General features: G+C 42.0%; 1 protein-coding gene across 1 annotated transcript in view; it reads right to left on the bottom strand.

Moving 5' to 3' along the window:
- The window catches only part of LOC138852834 (uncharacterized), a 73,263-nt gene that overhangs the window by 9,548 nt on the left and 44,752 nt on the right, over nucleotides 1-18,963 (bottom strand). The gene's annotated exons all lie outside the window — the stretch shown is intronic.

Consider the following 18,963-nt stretch of genomic DNA (forward strand, 5'->3'; position numbering starts at 1 on the left):
GCCATCCTATTGACTGGTCTTCTGCTAAAACTGTCTTCCCTCCTTCCAACTCAAACAGTCGCCGTCTAGTTGAATCCTCTCTAATACACAACTTTCCTTGTATGAATCTTAGCCCTGGGTTCGTCTCTGTAGATGCCTTCCTCTCCCACTACATTGTAAAATGCTCCAAACTTCAGAACACCCGTGACTTAACCTGACTCCTCACTTTTTCTTTTTTTCTTCATCTCCCTCTTCCCCTTTCCTCTTTCCTTTTTCTCCTCTGGGTTGTCTGTCTTTCTTCTGTCTCGTGTTTCTGTTCCTTCATTATTTATTTCACCACTTCCCCTTTCACCCACCTCTGTGCACTTGCTCTCCCTCTGTGGGCACCTAGCTCCCTTGCAGTGCTCCCCTTTCTTTGTATTTGACTGGCTCCTCCTTATTCCCCACTACCACTACCGCTAGTACTACTACTACTACTACTACTACTACTACTACTACTACTGCCACTACTACTACCACCACTACCTCTTCCTGCCTATATATAGCCGTCCTGCTCCACTTCTGGTTAGTGTGAGTTTGTAAATGGTCCAAGTCGGACCGAAACGTCGTCGTAAGCTTCTCTCTTCTATGTGCGGGTTATTTGTGTATAATACTGAAAGAATAAGAAATAACAGTGACGAGTGGCAGGGAAGAATCATTGAGGCATCCCTGGCCATTAAAGCACTAATGGAAACAAAGCTCATAGGGGTGACAACAGATGCAATCTTCCTGTCTGGATATGAGATCCTGAGGAAAGACAGGGTGAATAGAGAGGAGGAGGAGCTACACTGCTCATAAAAAACCAATGGAGTTTCGAGGAAATGGGAGGATTAGTCAGAGGTGAAGTGAATCACTAAATAGTAGGAACACTTCTAACCAGGGGTCCAGAAGTGATGATAGCCACTGAGCAGCAAGAATGCGATGAGAGTAACAGAATGATGGTTGCCACACTAGCCGAGGTGCCCAGAAGGGCCCACATAAGGAGGGCAAACTTGCTCATCATGGGAGATTTCAACCACAAGGAGATAGACTGGGAAAATCTGGAGCCACATGGGGGACTGGAGATGTGGAAAGCCAAGATGCTGGAGACGGTGCTGGAAAGCTTCATATACCTACATGTTAGGGACACAACCAGAGAAAGAGGAGACGAACCAGCAAGACTGGACCTCATATTCACCTTCAGCAGTTTAACATAGGGAAAAACAACACACGAAACGCCCCTTGGTGCTAGCAATCACATGGTCCTGAGTTTCAAATACGTAGTAGAGTTAACAATAAAGAGTGAGGCAGCATGAGAAAGACAGGAGAAACCAAACTTCAAAAAACGGAACTGCACATGTATGAGGCAATTCCTGCATGAGGTGTAGTAAGAGAGCTAGAGGAGAAGACAGTAAAGGAAATGATTGAACACGTGACCGCAAAGTTCAGGAAGGCAGAAGAGAAGTTTGTGCCAAGGGGCAACTGGGAAGACCAGAGCCCATGGTTTACCGGGAAGTGTGGAGAGGCCATACCCAAGTGTGGTAGAGCATGGAAAAGGTATAGAAGGCAAAGGACTTGGGAAAACAGGGAGCTGAGCCGAAGGGCCGGAAATGAATATGCATGGATAGAGGCCCAGCGGCAATACAAGAATAACATAGTATCAAAATCTAAATCTGACCCAAAGTTGTTATACATTAGGAGGAAAATAATAGTCAAGGATCAAGTGATCAGGGTGAGGAAGGGAGCTCACAGGGAGCGACCAGGAAGTATGCAAGAAGGTTAGTTAAAGATTCAGGGAGGTATTCACAGTGGAGACAGAGAGGCTTCTAGCAAACTGAGGGAGTAGGATGCACCAGCAAGTGCTGGACACGCTGCACACAAACGAGAAGGAGGTGAAGAAACTGCTAGGTGAACAAGATACTTCGACGATGGCAGGCCTAGATAACAAATCTCTGTGGGTTCTGAGAGAGGGAGAAGATGTACTGTGTATGCCACTTACAATAATCTTCAATTTATTTATCGAAATAGGGTAACTTCCTTAGGTGTGGAAGACAGCAAACGTAGTCCTAATTTTTGAGAAAGGATAGAGACAGGCAGCACTAAACTATAGACCTGTGTTGCTGACATGAATAGTATATAAAGTTATGCAGAAGATTATCAGGAAAAGAGTTGTGGAGCATCTAGAAAGGAATGGGTTTATACATGGCAATCAGCATGGCTTCAGGTAATGGAAATCCTACTATAGTTCAACGATAAGGTAACAGAAGTAATACAGGAGAGAGAGAGGGATAGGTTGACTGCATCTTCTTCTTGGACTGTAACAAGGCTTTTGATACGGTACCACACAAGAGACTGGTTGAAAAGCTAGTCGAACAGGCAGGAATAGCAGGGAAAGTGCTACAGTGGATCAGGGAATACCTAACAGGAAGGAAACAACATTTGTTGGTACGTGACAAGATGTCATAGTGAGTGCATGTGTCGAGTGGGGTGCCACAAGGGTTAGTGCTAGGTCCAGTGCTGTTTCAAATATATGTAAATGATATAACAGAAGTGATAGATTCAGAGGTGCCCGTCTTTGCAGACGATGTGAAGCTAATGAGAAGAGTACAAGTGGACGAGGGTCAGGTACGCCTACAAGGAGATCTGGAGAGGTTGCAAGCCTGGTCTGAAAAATGGCTCCTGGAGTTTAACCCCAGCAAGTGCAAAGTCATGAAGTTGGGGAAGGACAAAGAAGACTGCAGATGGAGTACAATCTAGGAGGTCAAAGACTACAAGACTCATTCAAGGAAAAGAATTTTGGGCTGAGTATTAACTCGAACACATCTCTTGAGGCGCACATCAACCAAATAACTGCTGAAGGATATGGGAGCCTGGCAAACCCAAGAACAGCATTTTGACATCTAAGTAAGGAGTCTTTCAAGACACTGTACACTGTGTACGTCAGGCCCATATTGGAGCATGCAGCACTAGTATGGAACCCACACCTGGTCAAACACGTCAAGAAATTAGAGAAAGTGTGTAGGTTTCAAGAAGACTGGTCCCGGAGGTAAGGGATGCGAGGTACTGAGAAAAATTGTCAGGGTAGATAGGGATAGAATGTTTTAGGGACGGGATACAGCAACAAGGGGTCACAACTGGAAGTTGAAAATTCAGATGAGTCTCAAGGATGTTAGGAAATATTTGTTCAATCATAGAGTTGTCAGGAAGTGGAACAATCTGGACAGTGAGGTAGTGGAGGCAGAATCCATACATAGCTTTAAGAAGAGGTTCTATAAAGCTCATGGGGGAAAGAGTGAACCTAGAAGCGACCAGCGAAGAGTACAACTATGTGGGGTGAGTACACACACACACATCGGTCACAGAGTTGTCGGGAAGTGGAACAACCTGGAGAGTGATGCAGTGGGGGGGCAAGATCCATACATAACTTTAAGAAGAGATACGATAAAGCTCATAGAGGTGGGAGAGAGTGGACCTAGTAGCCACCATCGAGAAAGCGGGGCCAAGAGCTGTGATTAGACCACTGCAAGCACAAAGCGCCTAGCTTGAAGCAAGATTTCTGCTTGTTAAGAGTAAAGAGAGCAGAGCTTCGTGTAAGTGGTGTAGCAGATAATGGAAAGTGAAAGTTAGTGTTTAAGATTATTGGGTTAAATAAAAATAGTGCGAATTGAAACATTTTGGAAAATAATTTAGGTCAGTGTTTACTGTGAAAATATAACTTTAAAGAATGAAAAAAAAAAAAGCAAAATAGGGAATAATATAACAATTAAATGGGGAAATATTAAAACTTATTAAATAAAACTGATTAAATAAAGAAAACGAAAGTACAAATACTTATTAAATAAAGAAAACGAAATTACAAATACTTAAATAATTATTCTCAATTCAAAGTTAAACACAAGTTAGAAGATATAAATAATTTCTAATTTAATTTTAGGTAAATACCTCCTTAGATTAATAAACAAATTTCCTAACAGATAATCTTATGACCCTTACTAGTTTAGTGCTTGGTTACCATTATAATAATAATAATAATAATTAGCTTTGTTCGCAGGTTTTCGGGAACTCTCAGAAACTGATAAATAACTCGTTGACAAACTTCATTCCAATGTAGTTACATTGACAACACACACTCATACCAACTGGGCCCCACAGTTACAACTGGGCCCCACAGTTACAACTGGGCCCCACAGTTACAACTGGGCCCCACAGTTACAACTGGGCCCCACAGTTACAACTGGGCCCCACAGTTACAACTGGGTCCCACAGTTACAACTGGGCCCCACAGTTACAACTGGACCTACAGTTACAACTGGGCCCCACAGTTACAACTGGGACCCACAGTTACAACTGGGCCCCACAGTTACAACTGGGCCCCACAGTTACAACTGGGCCCCACAGTTACAACTGGGCCCCACAGTTACAACTGGGCCCCACAGTTACAACTGGGCCCCACAGTTACAACTGGGACCTACAGTTACAACTGGGCCCCACAGTTACAACTGGGACCCACAGTTACAACTGGGCCCCACAGTTACAACTGGGCCCCACAGTTACAACCGGGCCACACAGTTACATCTGGGACCCACAGTTACAACTGGGCCCCACAGTTACAACTGGGCCCCACAGTTACAACTGGGACCTACAGTTACAACTGGGCCCCACAGTTACAACTGGGCCCCACAGTTACAACTGGGCCCCACAGTTACAACTGGGCCCCACAGTTACAACTGGGCCCCACAGTTACAACTGGGCCCCACAGTTACAACTGGGCCCCACAGTTACAACTGGGACCCACAGTTACAACTGGGACCCACAGTTACAACTGGGCCCCACAGTTACAACTGGGACCCACAGTTACAACTGGGACCCACAGTTACAACTGGGACCCACAGTTACAACTGGGACCCACAGTTACAACTGGGACCCACAGTTACAACTGGGACCCACAGTTACAACTGGGACCTACAGTTACAACTGGGACCCACAGTTACAACTGGGACCCACAGTTACAACTGGGCCCCACAGTTACAACTGGGACCCACAGTTACAACTGGGTTACAACTGGGCCCCACAGTTACAACTGGGCCCCACAGTTACAACTGGGACCCACAGTTACAACTGGGCCCCACAGTTACAACTGGGCCCCACAGTTACAACTGGGCCCCACAGTTACAACTGGGCCCCACAGTTACAACTGGGTTACCTACAGTTACAACTGGGGTTACAACTGGGCCACACAGTTACACCTGGGCCCCACAGTTACAACTGGGCCCCACAGTTACAACTGGGTTACAAACACAGTTACAACAGTTACAACTGGGACCCACAGTTACAACTGGGTCCCACAGTTACAACTGGGCCCCACAGTTACAACTGGGACCTACAGTTACAACTGGGCCCCACAGTTACAACTGGGACCCACAGTTACAACTGGGCCCCACAGTTACAACTGGGCCCCACAGTTACAACTGGGACCCACAGTTACAACTGGGACCCACAGTTACAACTGGGACCCACAGTTACAACTGGGCCCCACAGTTACAACTGGGACCTACAGTTACAACTGGGACAAACAGTTACAACTGGGCCCCACAGTTACAACTGGGACCCACAGTTACAACTGGGGGTTACAACTAGCCCCACAGTTACAACTACTGGGCCCCACAGTTACAACTGGGTTACCCACAGTTACAACTGGGCCCCACAGTTACAACTGGGACCTACAGTTACAACTGGGTTACAACCCCACAGTTACAACTGGGGTTACCCACAGTTACAACTGGGCCCAACAGTTACAACCCCACAGTTACAACTGGGCCCCACAGTTACAACTGGGCCCCACAGTTACAACTGGGATCCACAGTTACAACTGGGCCCCACAGTTACAACTGGGCCCCACAGTTACAACTGGGACCTACAGTTACAACTGGGACAAACAGTTACAACTGGGCCCCACAGTTACAACTGGGACCCACAGTTACAACTGGGACAGACAGTTACAACTAGGCCCCACAGTTACAACTGGGTCCCACAGTTACAACTGGGCCCCACAGTTACAACTGGGACCTACAGTTACAACTGGGCCCCACAGTTACAACTGGGACCCACAGTTACAACTGGGACCCACAGTTACAACTGGGCCCCACAGTTACAACTGGGACCCACAGTTACAACTGGGATCCACAGTTACAACTGGGCCCCACAGTTACAACTGGGCCCCACAGTTACAACTGGGACCCACAGTTACAACTGGACCCCACAGTTACAACTGGACCCCACAGTTACAACTGGACCCCACAGTTACAACTGGGCCCCACAGTTACAACTGGGACCCACAGTTACAACTGGGCCCCACAGTTACAACTGGGCCCCACAGTTACAACTGGACCCCACAGTTACAACTGGACCCCACAGTTACAACTGGACCCCACAGTTACAACTGGGACCCACAGTTACAACTGGGCCCCACAGTTACAACTGGGCCCCACAGTTACAACTGGGCCCCGCAGTTACAACTGGGCCCCACAGTTACAACTGGGACCCACAGTTACAACTGGACCCCACAGTTACAACTGGGACCCACAGTTACAACTGGGCCCCACAGTTACAACTGGGCCCCACAGTTACAACTGGACCCCACAGTTACAACTGGACCCCACAGTTACAACTGGACCCCACAGTTACAACTGGACCCCACAGTTACAACTGGACCCCACAGTTACAACTGGACCCCACAGTTACAACTGGACCCCACAGTTACAACTGGACCCCACAGTTACAACTGGACCCCACAGTTACAACTGGACCCCACAGTTACAACTTTCTCCTGACAGCAATCCTGTCAAGTCATGAAAAAAGCTGACATGTAGTTTTCTTGACAATTACTTAAACATGTTTTGATAAGGTTCACCAATTTATTGGCGTTTTAAAGTGGGAACGAGAAATTACATTAAATTTACTATTAAATTTCAAAAGAAAAAACTTCTTTTGTTGTTTTTAGGTCACTCTGTCTCGGTGATATACAGCCGGTGTGCTAAAAAATAGAAAACGGGGAAATTCGCAATTATTGCAAAGTGCCCATCAGAACACTAGACATACGTCAGGCACACACTGGCAAGGTTACCAGAGGAGCCAAAATTGTAAATATATTAAATAGTTAAAATCCATTGCCCTGACGTCTTCGAGTTGTCCTGAAGGGAGACCATTAAGCCGCTGACTTATTTTTTTCCTTCCTCTCACAACTTGTGAATGTCTTATCCAATCGTACTCAATTTTTCAGTGCTTCTGTATGGTAATGGGGACCAGATTCGACGAACATTTGGCGTGTATGAGTGCTTTATGACCAGAGTTATTGAATCCATTCCCAGCGTCCTGGAATGGCTCGGTTAACTTACAATACTTCACTGGCATGGCTTCAAACGTTCAACTACAGGTACCTCCTAATTCAATGATGGCGGAAAGTGAAATCGAAGTGGGTAGATGCAAATTTGACCATTCTGTGTATAAAACTTGAGGAAATTTTGATTCCCATTCATTCGTTCAAAATATACGCATCTACCTCTTCCGTGTGGTTTCAATATTTAATGACTTATCTGTGTGGACATATTTATCGATGCACTATTTTTTTTGTTTAAACTTGGAATTGTTCTAACTTGGGCTATCTTAAAAAAAAATATTATTTTGGGGAAGATTGAAAAATATTGAAAACTGTCGCTTTTACAGCGTCTTCAAATTTCCTGACTTGAGTGAAGCCTTAAATACTGCACAGCGTGATGCCAGAGCCGGTCATCGATTAACTACAGCTTTTGTGTCCCATTTAAGGTTTTCATCTATTACTTTAGAAAGCCTTATACAATTGGTTTCAAATTTTAAACAACAGTCAACAATTACTAGTTGAATGTTTGAAGAGAAGTTTATAGGTGCAGATGCTGACTGCTCAATTTTATAGAGAACATACACAAAGAAACGATACTGTCCTTGCCAGGAATCAAAACCCTGATATTTAAACATGCCACCCGGGAAACCCGCCAAACTTCGGAGACTGTGACCAGATTTACCTGGAGTTCATTACCTTTGTAACCAGTTCATCTATCATAACTTTGGGGTCCAGTCCCTGGACCCATTATGTACCTCTGTAATCTTTTGACTACCGCCCACAGGATGGGTATGGAGTGACTACCGCCCACAGGATGGGTATGGAGTGGCTACCGCCCACAGGATGGGTATGGAGTGACTACCGCCCACAGGATGGGTATGTAGTGACTACTGCCCACAGGATGGGTATGGAGTGACTACCGCCCACAGGATGGGTATGGGCACATAATAGATATTAATCTAACTAAAATAACCTTAGTCCATTCAGTCATCAATGCTTTAAACATCAGGTGCCAGTACCACTGGACATGTCACCTCATATGCAAGCACATACCTGGCCATAGAAGCTACAGGACTAATTTCATTCTTCTCCCTTCTGGAATAACTGTCTTCACGAACGGTACACATATTAATGAAGCCATGAATGGATGGTTTTGAAGCACTGATGGCCGAGTGGACTAAGGTGTCTCGGAATTTTGGCAGGCTTCCCAGGTGTCGTGCTAAAATATCGAGGGTTCGATTCCCGGTCAGTCGGGAACTGAACTCTCGATATTTGGTCAAAACTACTACTTCGTGGGTTTAAGATTATTATGAAAAAATTCTCTACTGCTCGAGTAAACATTTAAGTCTCAAATTTGACGGTGTGTTGCCTCCTGTCATTCATGTTGCATTATTATATTAAGGAAATTTATTTATCATTTATTTTTAGCCTCATATGCTGCCCAAATTATTTCTTAATAGTTACATTTTTTTCCCTATTCACGGTCACTTTTCAACAATAGTTCACTAAGGATATCATGTAATCCTTCGTTTATCCTAACTTTTCTCTTTCCCAAGTATTATTAAATGATGGCATTTCAGTTTCCGTAATCTGAAGTCTTGTACCAATATTGCCAAACCTCCTTATTCTCTACTCTGTCTCTTCTCCACACTGAGTAATTTCCCCCATATATATACACTGGAAAACGTACAAAGGAGGATGACAAAGTTGATCCCATGTATCAAAAATCTTCCCTAGGAGGATAGACTGAGGACCCTGAATCTGCACTCTCTAGAAAGGCGTAGAATTAGGGGGGGATATGATTGAGGTGTATAAACAGAAAACAAGAATAAATAAAGGGAATGTAAATAGCATGCCATGACAGGACTCACAGGAATGGTTTTAAGTTGGAAAAATTCAGACTGAGGAAGGATATAGGAAAGTACTGGTTTGGTAATAGAGTTGTGGATGAGTGGAACAAACTCCCGAGTACAGTTACAGAGGCTAAAACGTTGTGTAGTTTTAAAAATAGGTTGGATAAATACATGAGCGGGCGTGAGTGAGTGTGAGTTGGACGTGACTAGCTTGTGCTAATTGGTCTGATGGTGTGCTCCTTCTTTAAGTGGATGTGACCTGACCTGACTAGGTGGGTCATTGGTTTAAGCCAGGAGATGACTTGGACTTACTTCGCATGGGCCAGTAGGCCCACTGCAGTGCTCCTTCTTCCTCATTTTCATAAATATAACCTCATTTAAAATATTTTTTTCCAGTTTGGTTTCAGTTATACAAACTATATCAAGGTCCTTTTCATTAATATCACTTCACTACAATCTTTTTCGAGATTCCTTCATTTATAATTGTACAAAACCTTGGAAATGTATTATTCTCCTTGTTGCCCATTCTCCCATTTGTTTAACCACGATTTTTATTTATCCTGCGGCTCTTTCAAAAACCATTTGATGGGTTTGAATGGTCTTCTTACCCAGTAAAACAACAACTTTTCATCCTCACTTCCGCCATCAATCAACTAACAGCTGTGTTTATCAAATCTTTTACATTCGTCCTAACTTAAGAAAGATCTTGTTTAATTTATCTTAAAGTCCTGAGCATTTTTAAAAGTTTCTTATGCTTAAACTGTGTAAATTATATTTTCAGTGGGATATGTTCGTCCTCATATTTTCCACTAGGCCTACATGCCAAAATATTTTCCACTAGGCCTATGTGCCAAAATATTTTCCACTGGGCCTATATACCAAAATATTTTTTACTAGCCCTATATGCCAAAATATTTTCCACTAGGCCTATATGCCAAAATATTTTCCACTAGGCCTATGTGCCACAATATTTTCCACTGGGCCTATATGCCAAAATATTTTTTACTAGCCCTATATGCCAAAATATTTTCCACTAGGCCTATATGCCAAAATATTTTCCACTAGACTTATATGCCACAATATGTTCTTGAAAGCTGAATTCCACAATTCATTTTGTCATCTCATTTATCTTCAGTTTTTCCTATTTAATTCTTTGTATTTGCGATTCTATTTCCTTACCAACACAACCAAAAACAATAACTGTTTTATCTCTGTCAAAAACGTTCCTAAGTAACTTAGTAAATTACAATTTTTTTAATTTCTTGAAAACATTTGCTCTAGCAGTGAATTCATTATCACCTGTTGTTCAATCTCTGTTGTTTCTCTTGTAAATTTTGGCAAACATGTCTTCAGTCTTCACTTTATTTTCCTCCAGACATTTCCTCTGTTTCTTTAAGGTTTTGTTCACATTTTTTTTAGAAATATCTTATGCTATCTGCACTTTCTTTAATTCTCTCTTATGTTTAGTTATTTCTGTAGAATTATCTTCTAGCTTAGTTTTGTACTGCATTAAGTAATTTCCTTCTTAATATGATCCCAATTTCTGGCCAGTTCCTTATTTATCACATTTCTCTTCTTCATTATTTCAGTTTGTTCACTTAATGTCTTTTGCATTTGCTGTAAGGAGAAACTCACAACTTCAATTTCACTTCTTGAAGTAGCATTTTGCTTATTCTTTCTATTACTCCTTCTTGCCTTACCTAATTTTGTTCGATTTTAGCCATCTTATATATCCATCCACTTTGTTTGTCTGCAAGTGTATAAACACAGCTGTGTTTCTACCGTGTACCTTCTGCCATGTTGTCAACAAATGTAACACTGTATTGCTGTTTTATTTCTCCTTAATATATTCAATACTTCTTCAATCTTACCCCAGAAAATGTTCCATATTAATTTAATTTGTTGGGACACCTAACCAAATAAAATGCTCTCCTCCCTTCACTACAAAATAAGCGGAGTTCCTGTTTCCTAGGATGAGGTGACTGATGTTTGTTCGCCTGTGTGTGTGTGTGTGTGTGTGTGTGTGTGCGCGCGCGCGCAAGGGTCGATTCATAGCTTCTGGCCCCGCTTCTTCTCTTCTCGATACTGTATCACTCTCCCCGCTCGTAGAGTCTTATCATACCTCTTCTTAAAGCTATGTATGGATCTTGTCTCCACTACTTCACTTTCCAGATTATTCCACTTCCTGACAATTCTAGCGCTAAAGAAGTACTTCCTAACATCCCTATGACTCATTTGGGTTATCAGCTTCCAGTTGTGGCCCTCTGTTCTTGTGTCCCATCTCTGAAACATTCGAGCCCTGTGTGTGTGTGTGTGTGTGTGTGTGTGTGTGTGTGTGTGTGTGTGTGTGTGTGTGTGTGTGTGTGTGTGTGTGTGTGTGTGTGTGTGTGTGTGCGCGCGCGCGCATAAGTATACATCTGCACACTGCATATGCATTCATATATTACACAAATGTACTAATTCAAACATATGAACACATATACACTGTTTTATATTTAACTGTATTTAAATTTGGTGGCCACACTCCACTGTTCTACTGTCGTGCATTAAGGTAGAAGAGGCTGGGCTTATGGAATACGAGGGTTACTTTCCTTGGATCTTGCAGCGGCCGAAATGCATCTTCTTTACGAAGTGGTTGAGACAGTAGCATAGCCAGAAGGCTTGACACCCCCCCTTCCTCTGATACGGAGTGGGCGCCAAAAGATCCTACCCTAAAAGAGTGGGCACCCGAAGATCCTAACCTAAAAGAGTGGGCACCCGAACATCGTATCCTAAAAGAGTGGGCACCCGAAGATCCTAACCTAAAAGAGTGGGCACCCCCGAAGATCCTACCCTAAAAGAGTGGGCACCCAAAGATCCTACCCTAAAAGAGTGGGCGCCCAAAGATCCTACCCTAAAAGAGTGGGCACCCAAAGATCCTACCCTACTAGAGTGGGCGCCCAAAGATCCTACCCTAAAAGAGTGGGCACCCAAAGATCCTACCCTAATAGAGTGGGCACCCAAAGATCCTACCCTAAAAGAGTGGGCACCCAAAGATCCTACCCTAAAACAGTGGGCATCCGAAGATCCTACCCTAAAAGAGTGGGCACCAAAAGATCCTACCCTAAAAGAGTGGGCACCCGAAGATCCTACCCTAAAACAGTGGGCACCCAAAGATCCTAACCTAAAAGAGTGGGCACCCGAACATCGTACCCTAAAAGAGTGGGCACCCGAAGATCCTACCCTAAAAGAGTGGGCACCCCCGAAGATCCTACCCTAAAAGAGTGGGCACCCGAAGATCCTACCCTAAAAGAGTGGACACCCGAAGATCCTACCCTAAAACAGTGGGCACCCGAAGATCCTACCCTAAAACAGTGGGCACCCGAAGATCCTACCCTAAAACAGTGGGCACCCGAAGATCCTACCCTAAATTAGTGGGCACCCGAAAATCCTACCCTAAAAGAGTGGGCACCCGAAGATCCTACCCTAAAACAGTGGGCACCCGAAGATCCTACCCTAAAACAGTGGGCACCCGAAGATCCTACCCTAAAACAGTGGGCACCCAAAGATCCTACCCTAAATTAGTGGGCACCCGAAGATCCTAACCTAAAAGAGTGGGCACCCGAACATCGTACCCTAAAAGAGTGGGCACCCGAAGATCCTCCCCTAAAAGAGTGGGCACCCGAAGATCCTACCCTAAATGAGTGGGCACCCGAAGATCCTACCCTAAAAGAGTGGGCACCCGAACATCGTACCCTAAAAGAGTGGGCACCCGAACATCGTACCCTAAAAGGGTGGGCATCCGAAGATCCTACCCTAAAAGAGTGGGCACTCGAAGATCCTACCCTAAATGAGTGGGCACCCGAAGATCCTACCCTAAATGAGTGGGCACCCGAAGATCCTACCCTAAAAGAGTGGGCACCCGAACATCGTACCCTAAAAGAGTGGGCACCCGAACATCGTACCCTAAAAGAGTGGGCACCCGAAGATCCTACCCTAAAAGAGTGGGCACCCGAACATCGTACCCTAAAAGAGTGGGCACCCGAACATCGTACCCTAAAAGAGTGGGCACCCGAAGATCCTACCCTAAAAGAGTGGGCACCCGAACATCGTACCCTAAAAGAGTGGGCACCCGAACATCGCACCCTAAAAGAGTGGGCACCCGAACATCGTACCCTAAAAGAGTGGGCACCCGAACATCGTACCCTAAAAGAGTGGGCACCCGAACATCGTACCCTAAAAGAGTGGGCACCCGAACATCGTACCCTAAAAGAGTGGGCACCCGAAGATCCTACCCTAAAAGAGTGGGCACCCGAACATCGTACCCTAAAAGAGTGGGCACCCGAAGATCCTACCCTAAAAGAGTGGGCACCCGAACATCGTACCCTAAAAGAGTGGGCACCCGAACATCGTACCCTAAAAGAGTGGGCACCCGAAGATCCTACCCTAAAAGAGTGGGCACCCGAACATCGTACCCTAAAAGTGGGCACCCGAAGATCCTACCCTAAAAGAGTGGGCACCCGAACATCGTACCCTAAAAGAGTGGGCACCCGAAGATCCTACCCTAAAAGAGTGGGCACCCGAACATCGTACCCTAAAAGAGTGGGCACCCGAACATCGTACCCTAAAAGAGTGGGCACCCGAAGATCCTACCCTAAAAGAGTGGGCACCCGAAGATCCTACCCTAAATGAGTGGGCACCAGAAGATCCTACCCTAAAAGAGTGGGCACCCGAACATCGTACCCTAAAAGAGTGGGCACCCGAAGATCCTACCCTAAAAGAGTGGGCACCCGAAGATCCTACCCTAAATGAGTGGGCACCAGAAGATCCTACCCTAAGAGTGGGCACCCGAACATCGTACCCTAAAAGAGTGGGCACCCGAACATCGTACCCTAAGAGTGGGCACCCGAAAGAGAGCTCTGTATGTAAAATACCAGCTAAGCTGTGTACCAGGCTAGAAACTTTTGATCCCCGTGCCCCAGAAAATACATAACAATGGTCCTGGTATACAATCCTGCAGCCCAAGATGCTTCTCAGACAGTCATATTGCAACTTATGACTGAAAGAGGATGCATCCTTTAATTAATAATTACAATTACAATAACAGTAAAAGCTTTGGTTTCCAAGAGTATGTGACCAAGTATACGTTAACTCTCTTGTCCTTTAAGATGACCCACTCTGTGGTAACCAAAAAAAAATTAAAACTAAAAGAACATGTATTGATACATTCAATCCAGGCAATAAAAGTTACTCTTTGGAACTGACGACTGGTGCATAACCAGTTATCATGGTGTTGTGTTCAGCTGGTGAACCGTCATGATGTGGAGTTTTCCTTAATATTTTGTTGCGAGTCCCTATTGGAATCTAGCAAACTAGCCCTTGTATAACTGGTCTTCGAAGCTGCGTTTGTATATCATCGTTACACTGTGTGACACCCACAGACCCCATTAACTCATCCTCACTGTTCACTACTATTTCATTTGTGTAGTTTCTCTGAAATTTACCTTTTATTTTGAATTTATATAATCTATGTCTATGACCAATATATAAAACACTTGTTAGCTGTCAAAGTTCCTAGAAAAATAATGTATTAAGGAATCTCAAAATTCTTTCAGTGTTTTTCCCCTTCACGTTACAAGCAGTTTAATCAAGTTTGGACGAGGCACTTATCTTAGGTGGGCCAATTATTACACAGCCTGAAGGGTGATGACATAGGCCACTAAATTAACAAATAATTAAGAAAAAAAATTACAAATATTAGAAAATTATTTATTTTAAATTCAATGTTCAGCACAGTACGACGGATGTAAGTAATTACCATTCTAATGTTATGCAAAATTATCTAAATTAGTTATTTGATTTCCAAACAAATAACCATAATTTGAAATAAACAGGAATTTAGCTTTGCTTCCAGGTTATTACTCAAAAAACTGGTAAATAAGCCATAGAAAAATTCCATTTAGGTACAGTCGGTAACTTCTCAAAATACACTACGTAGGTCAATTTCCCCATGAGTAACTTAATGCAACCTCAAGGAAAAAACTAATACGTAATACCACAGTACATTTCGGAGAAAAGTTTACATGTTAATGTAACATCAAAATACACGTTTGCTACTTTAATACGAAAATGAAAAAAACAGAATAAATTAGAATCAGCTAATCATGCAAACAACTCATATTAATTATATTATAGGAAATCCATGTCCCTGGTATCTAGTTTAAGAGGGAAATACGAAAGCAAGATTATTAGATGGTTCTGACAGGAAAATATTATTTTGAAAAGTTAGAAGTAAAAAAAGATATGAGGATAATATTGCAGGAGCAAACTGACATTTCAAGATTAAACAGGAGATAGTGAATTAGATTTAAAAAAAATGTTAGAATAATAGAGAAGAGGAGGAGGAATATGTAACAAAAACAAAATATAGTTTTACAGGAATCACAAAGATGAACTTATTTAGAACAAAGTGTTAGAAGAGGATAAAAGAAAAACTGAAGAAAATTATGCAAAAAAATATAGAAATTAAACAGCACGTAATATCAGCGAGGTTATAATTATTTTTGGACTAATAATGGAGATTACAAATAATACTACGCTACCGAAAGTCCTTACTGAGAAGCAACAGTTACAGAAAATTCAAGAACTGGAAGGAATAGGAAGACAAATGACATCGGTGTATTACAAAGTGCTCAGATTATTTAAACATTAGATAACACATGGCAAGATGAAGGCTAATTTGAAAATCTAAAGAAAAAAAAATGAGAATATCGGGTGTCCTATTATGAGGCAGGAAAGACAAATGACAGAATTTTCAAGCATCATGACAGAAGAAAAACACAGCATTTAGACGGAAAAAAAGAAATTTCTCTTGTAAGCTGCCTTAGTCCCACTAGGAAAACAGTGATCATGTTCCATAAGAAATAACATAACACTTACATCAGAAATTTCATGTGACTTAGGAGAGGGGGGAAAAATAGACAACGAACGCCTAATAGATTATAAAAAAATGATTTAAGATAGCATTTGTAAAAAATAAACGGGATAAAATATTAAGCCAAGTTACATAAATTTTGTGAGATATACAGAGATCTATAACATATAAAAATAGAATCAAATAATTTATTCTAAAAAATGAGAATACTAAATAATAAAGATTGGTTTAACAGAATGCGATGGAGAGCCAGGGATAAAAAATATCTAAGAGTCAATGTAAGATGTGTGCCAGTCCAAAGACTTATTAGAAATTTAGGAAAAAAGAAAACTATACATCAGAGTTAGAAATAAAAAGAAAGGAAACTTAGATGAAGGAGCAGAGCGAACATATATTACAAGCTCTCAGGTTGACAGCTGTTGAATGAAGCGTATTATCACCGTTTAATCTAGCTGGCATAATTCAGTAAGGGGAGAGCCCTTAATGTGTCTGGATGAAGAAAAACTTAAGAATACGTAATATATGGAATATGATTCAAACAAAGAAATGCATCTTGATAATATTTTATCTTCAGAATCTTCCAAAAGCACAGTGTCATCAGCAAAGAGCAACTGTGACAGCTCCCTCTTTGTACTCGAGTCTTTATCTTTTAACCCCACACCTCTTGCCAACACCCAAGAATTCACTTCTCTTACAACCCCATCTATAAACATATTGAACAACCACGGTGACATCACACATCCTTGTCTAAGGCCTACTTTTACTGGAAAATAATCTCTCTCCTACGTACTCTAACCTGAGCCTCACTATCCTCGTAAAAACTTGTCACTGCTTTCGGTAACCTACCTCCTATTCCATACATTTGTAACATGCCACACTGCTCCCCTATGCACCCTGTCATACTCATATACATACATACATTATATCATTGACAGGGACTTGAGTGAAAAACTATCCGAGTCAAAACTAGAAATTAATTAGTTTTCCAGGTTAACCTTTCTTATTTAACCAATTAAGTCATTTTAATCTAATAAATATGAATGCATGGGAAAACAGGAAAACAAGCCACTAGGTTATACAACACAGTCTTTCTGGCACCAACTGATGCAAGTAAAAACGTTCTGAATTGCTCGTAGGAAGTTCAGTGAATTTACAGACGTTTTCTTTTCTGTTTGTAAAGTGAATTTTATTCAGTCAAGGAGGTAATATTTGCACAGTTTGTAATAACTTGCCTGGAAAAGATAAGGACATAACACGAAAAGTGTTGGAACTAAGAAACAGCAACAGAATGAAAATGCTGTCGCTTGTTATTATTTTAGCATTGTTTGCTATGAATGTTACACATAAATGTGTCCCAAGTTATCCTCTATTCTTTTCGCTGTTCTCGTCCATTGAAATGCATTTATAAGTTCATTTCCTCATTTAACGTTGTGAACAGTTTTCCACCAGTTCAAATAAACACATTAAAGATCAATAAAGATATCAATACTGATAATAATGGGAATAATGTGATTATTTTGAAATATACTGACTACCAAAGCAAAATCAATGATTTACTATCAGATGACCACACTTACGTTAAGCTTTGTTGTAATTCTTTATTCAAGATACAACCTACTTACAATGCCAAACTTCAGACGTTATTACGTGATTATACATAATAAATTTACAACCCATTTGACTAAGCTATCCTTTACGTATTGACTGACAGACACACAAAAATAAAATACCATTAAGAACTATTATCTTTAATGTCCCGTCCATGTGGCTTCCTTCCCTACTTTCTCTCTGTTTACGTACCCACACTGATATAAAATTCAGAGAACTTTATTAATGAAATAAGAAACATTAACCTGGAAAACAAATTAATGGTTTGATTTGACGCTGATACTTTATTCACTCGAGTCCCAGTCAATGATACCATTGATTTTTTTTTTTTTGAGGCGTAAATTGGATGAAAGGATTCAACTTTCACTCTTCTTTTTGAGATGGTTTTGGGTCTTATTGAATTGTGTCTCCCAGACACATTTCTCGTGTGAAGGAGGTTTTTACAGTTTTATGGGATACCAATGGGTTTATTTTGTCGACTGTGTTATCATTTTTATGGAATACGTCGAGAGTGAATTTCTTAACACTAAAGTTGACTGTCAGCTCACTAGGTTACGAGACGTCGTTCACTCGTTGATGTATTTGCTGTTCTTTTAGTATCCGTCTTTATTCACAGACCCTCAAGGGAGGTTCATTGACGCTAGTGACGGGCTCTGGATCTGGGGAATTGGATCTGTGCTCCAGTTCCCTAAATTAAGCCTGTATGCCTTCCATCCCCTCCCCCCACAGGCGCTGTACAATCCTACGGGTTTAGCGCTTCCCCATTATAATAATTATTCACAGAGTAAAAGCTTAGACTTAGTTAATATGAAGAAAATAATCAACTATCAACGCAGAGGTATAAGAAAAATCCCAAGATTTTAAAGTGTAAAGAAAACCAATATATTATTACTTAAATTATAAAGGGAATATAGGAAATGCACTTGTTTAAGATAGTGTAAGTGAAGCCAACAGTTTGGTTAGCCTTAAAAATGTTCTCGTTTTCTTTGTATTGTTCAATGTTGGCAACCTTGAATGTTTTATCAATATACGGTCAGTGTATGGTTCAATTTACGGACCTCGGTTCGATCACCCCGTCCACCTTATTCACTCACAATTTTATATTACAATTTCTTATAACCACTTGTTCGTGGATGCATTGATATGTTATCTGCTTGTGCAGCTGGTATTAAAATAAGAGGAGAATGGAATTAGTACTTAGCTTGCCACAGTCATGT

The sequence above is a fragment of the Cherax quadricarinatus genome, chromosome 17 (assembly GCF_038502225.1).
Source record: "Cherax quadricarinatus isolate ZL_2023a chromosome 17, ASM3850222v1, whole genome shotgun sequence".
NCBI classification, from domain to species: Eukaryota; Metazoa; Arthropoda; class Malacostraca; order Decapoda; family Parastacidae; genus Cherax; species Cherax quadricarinatus.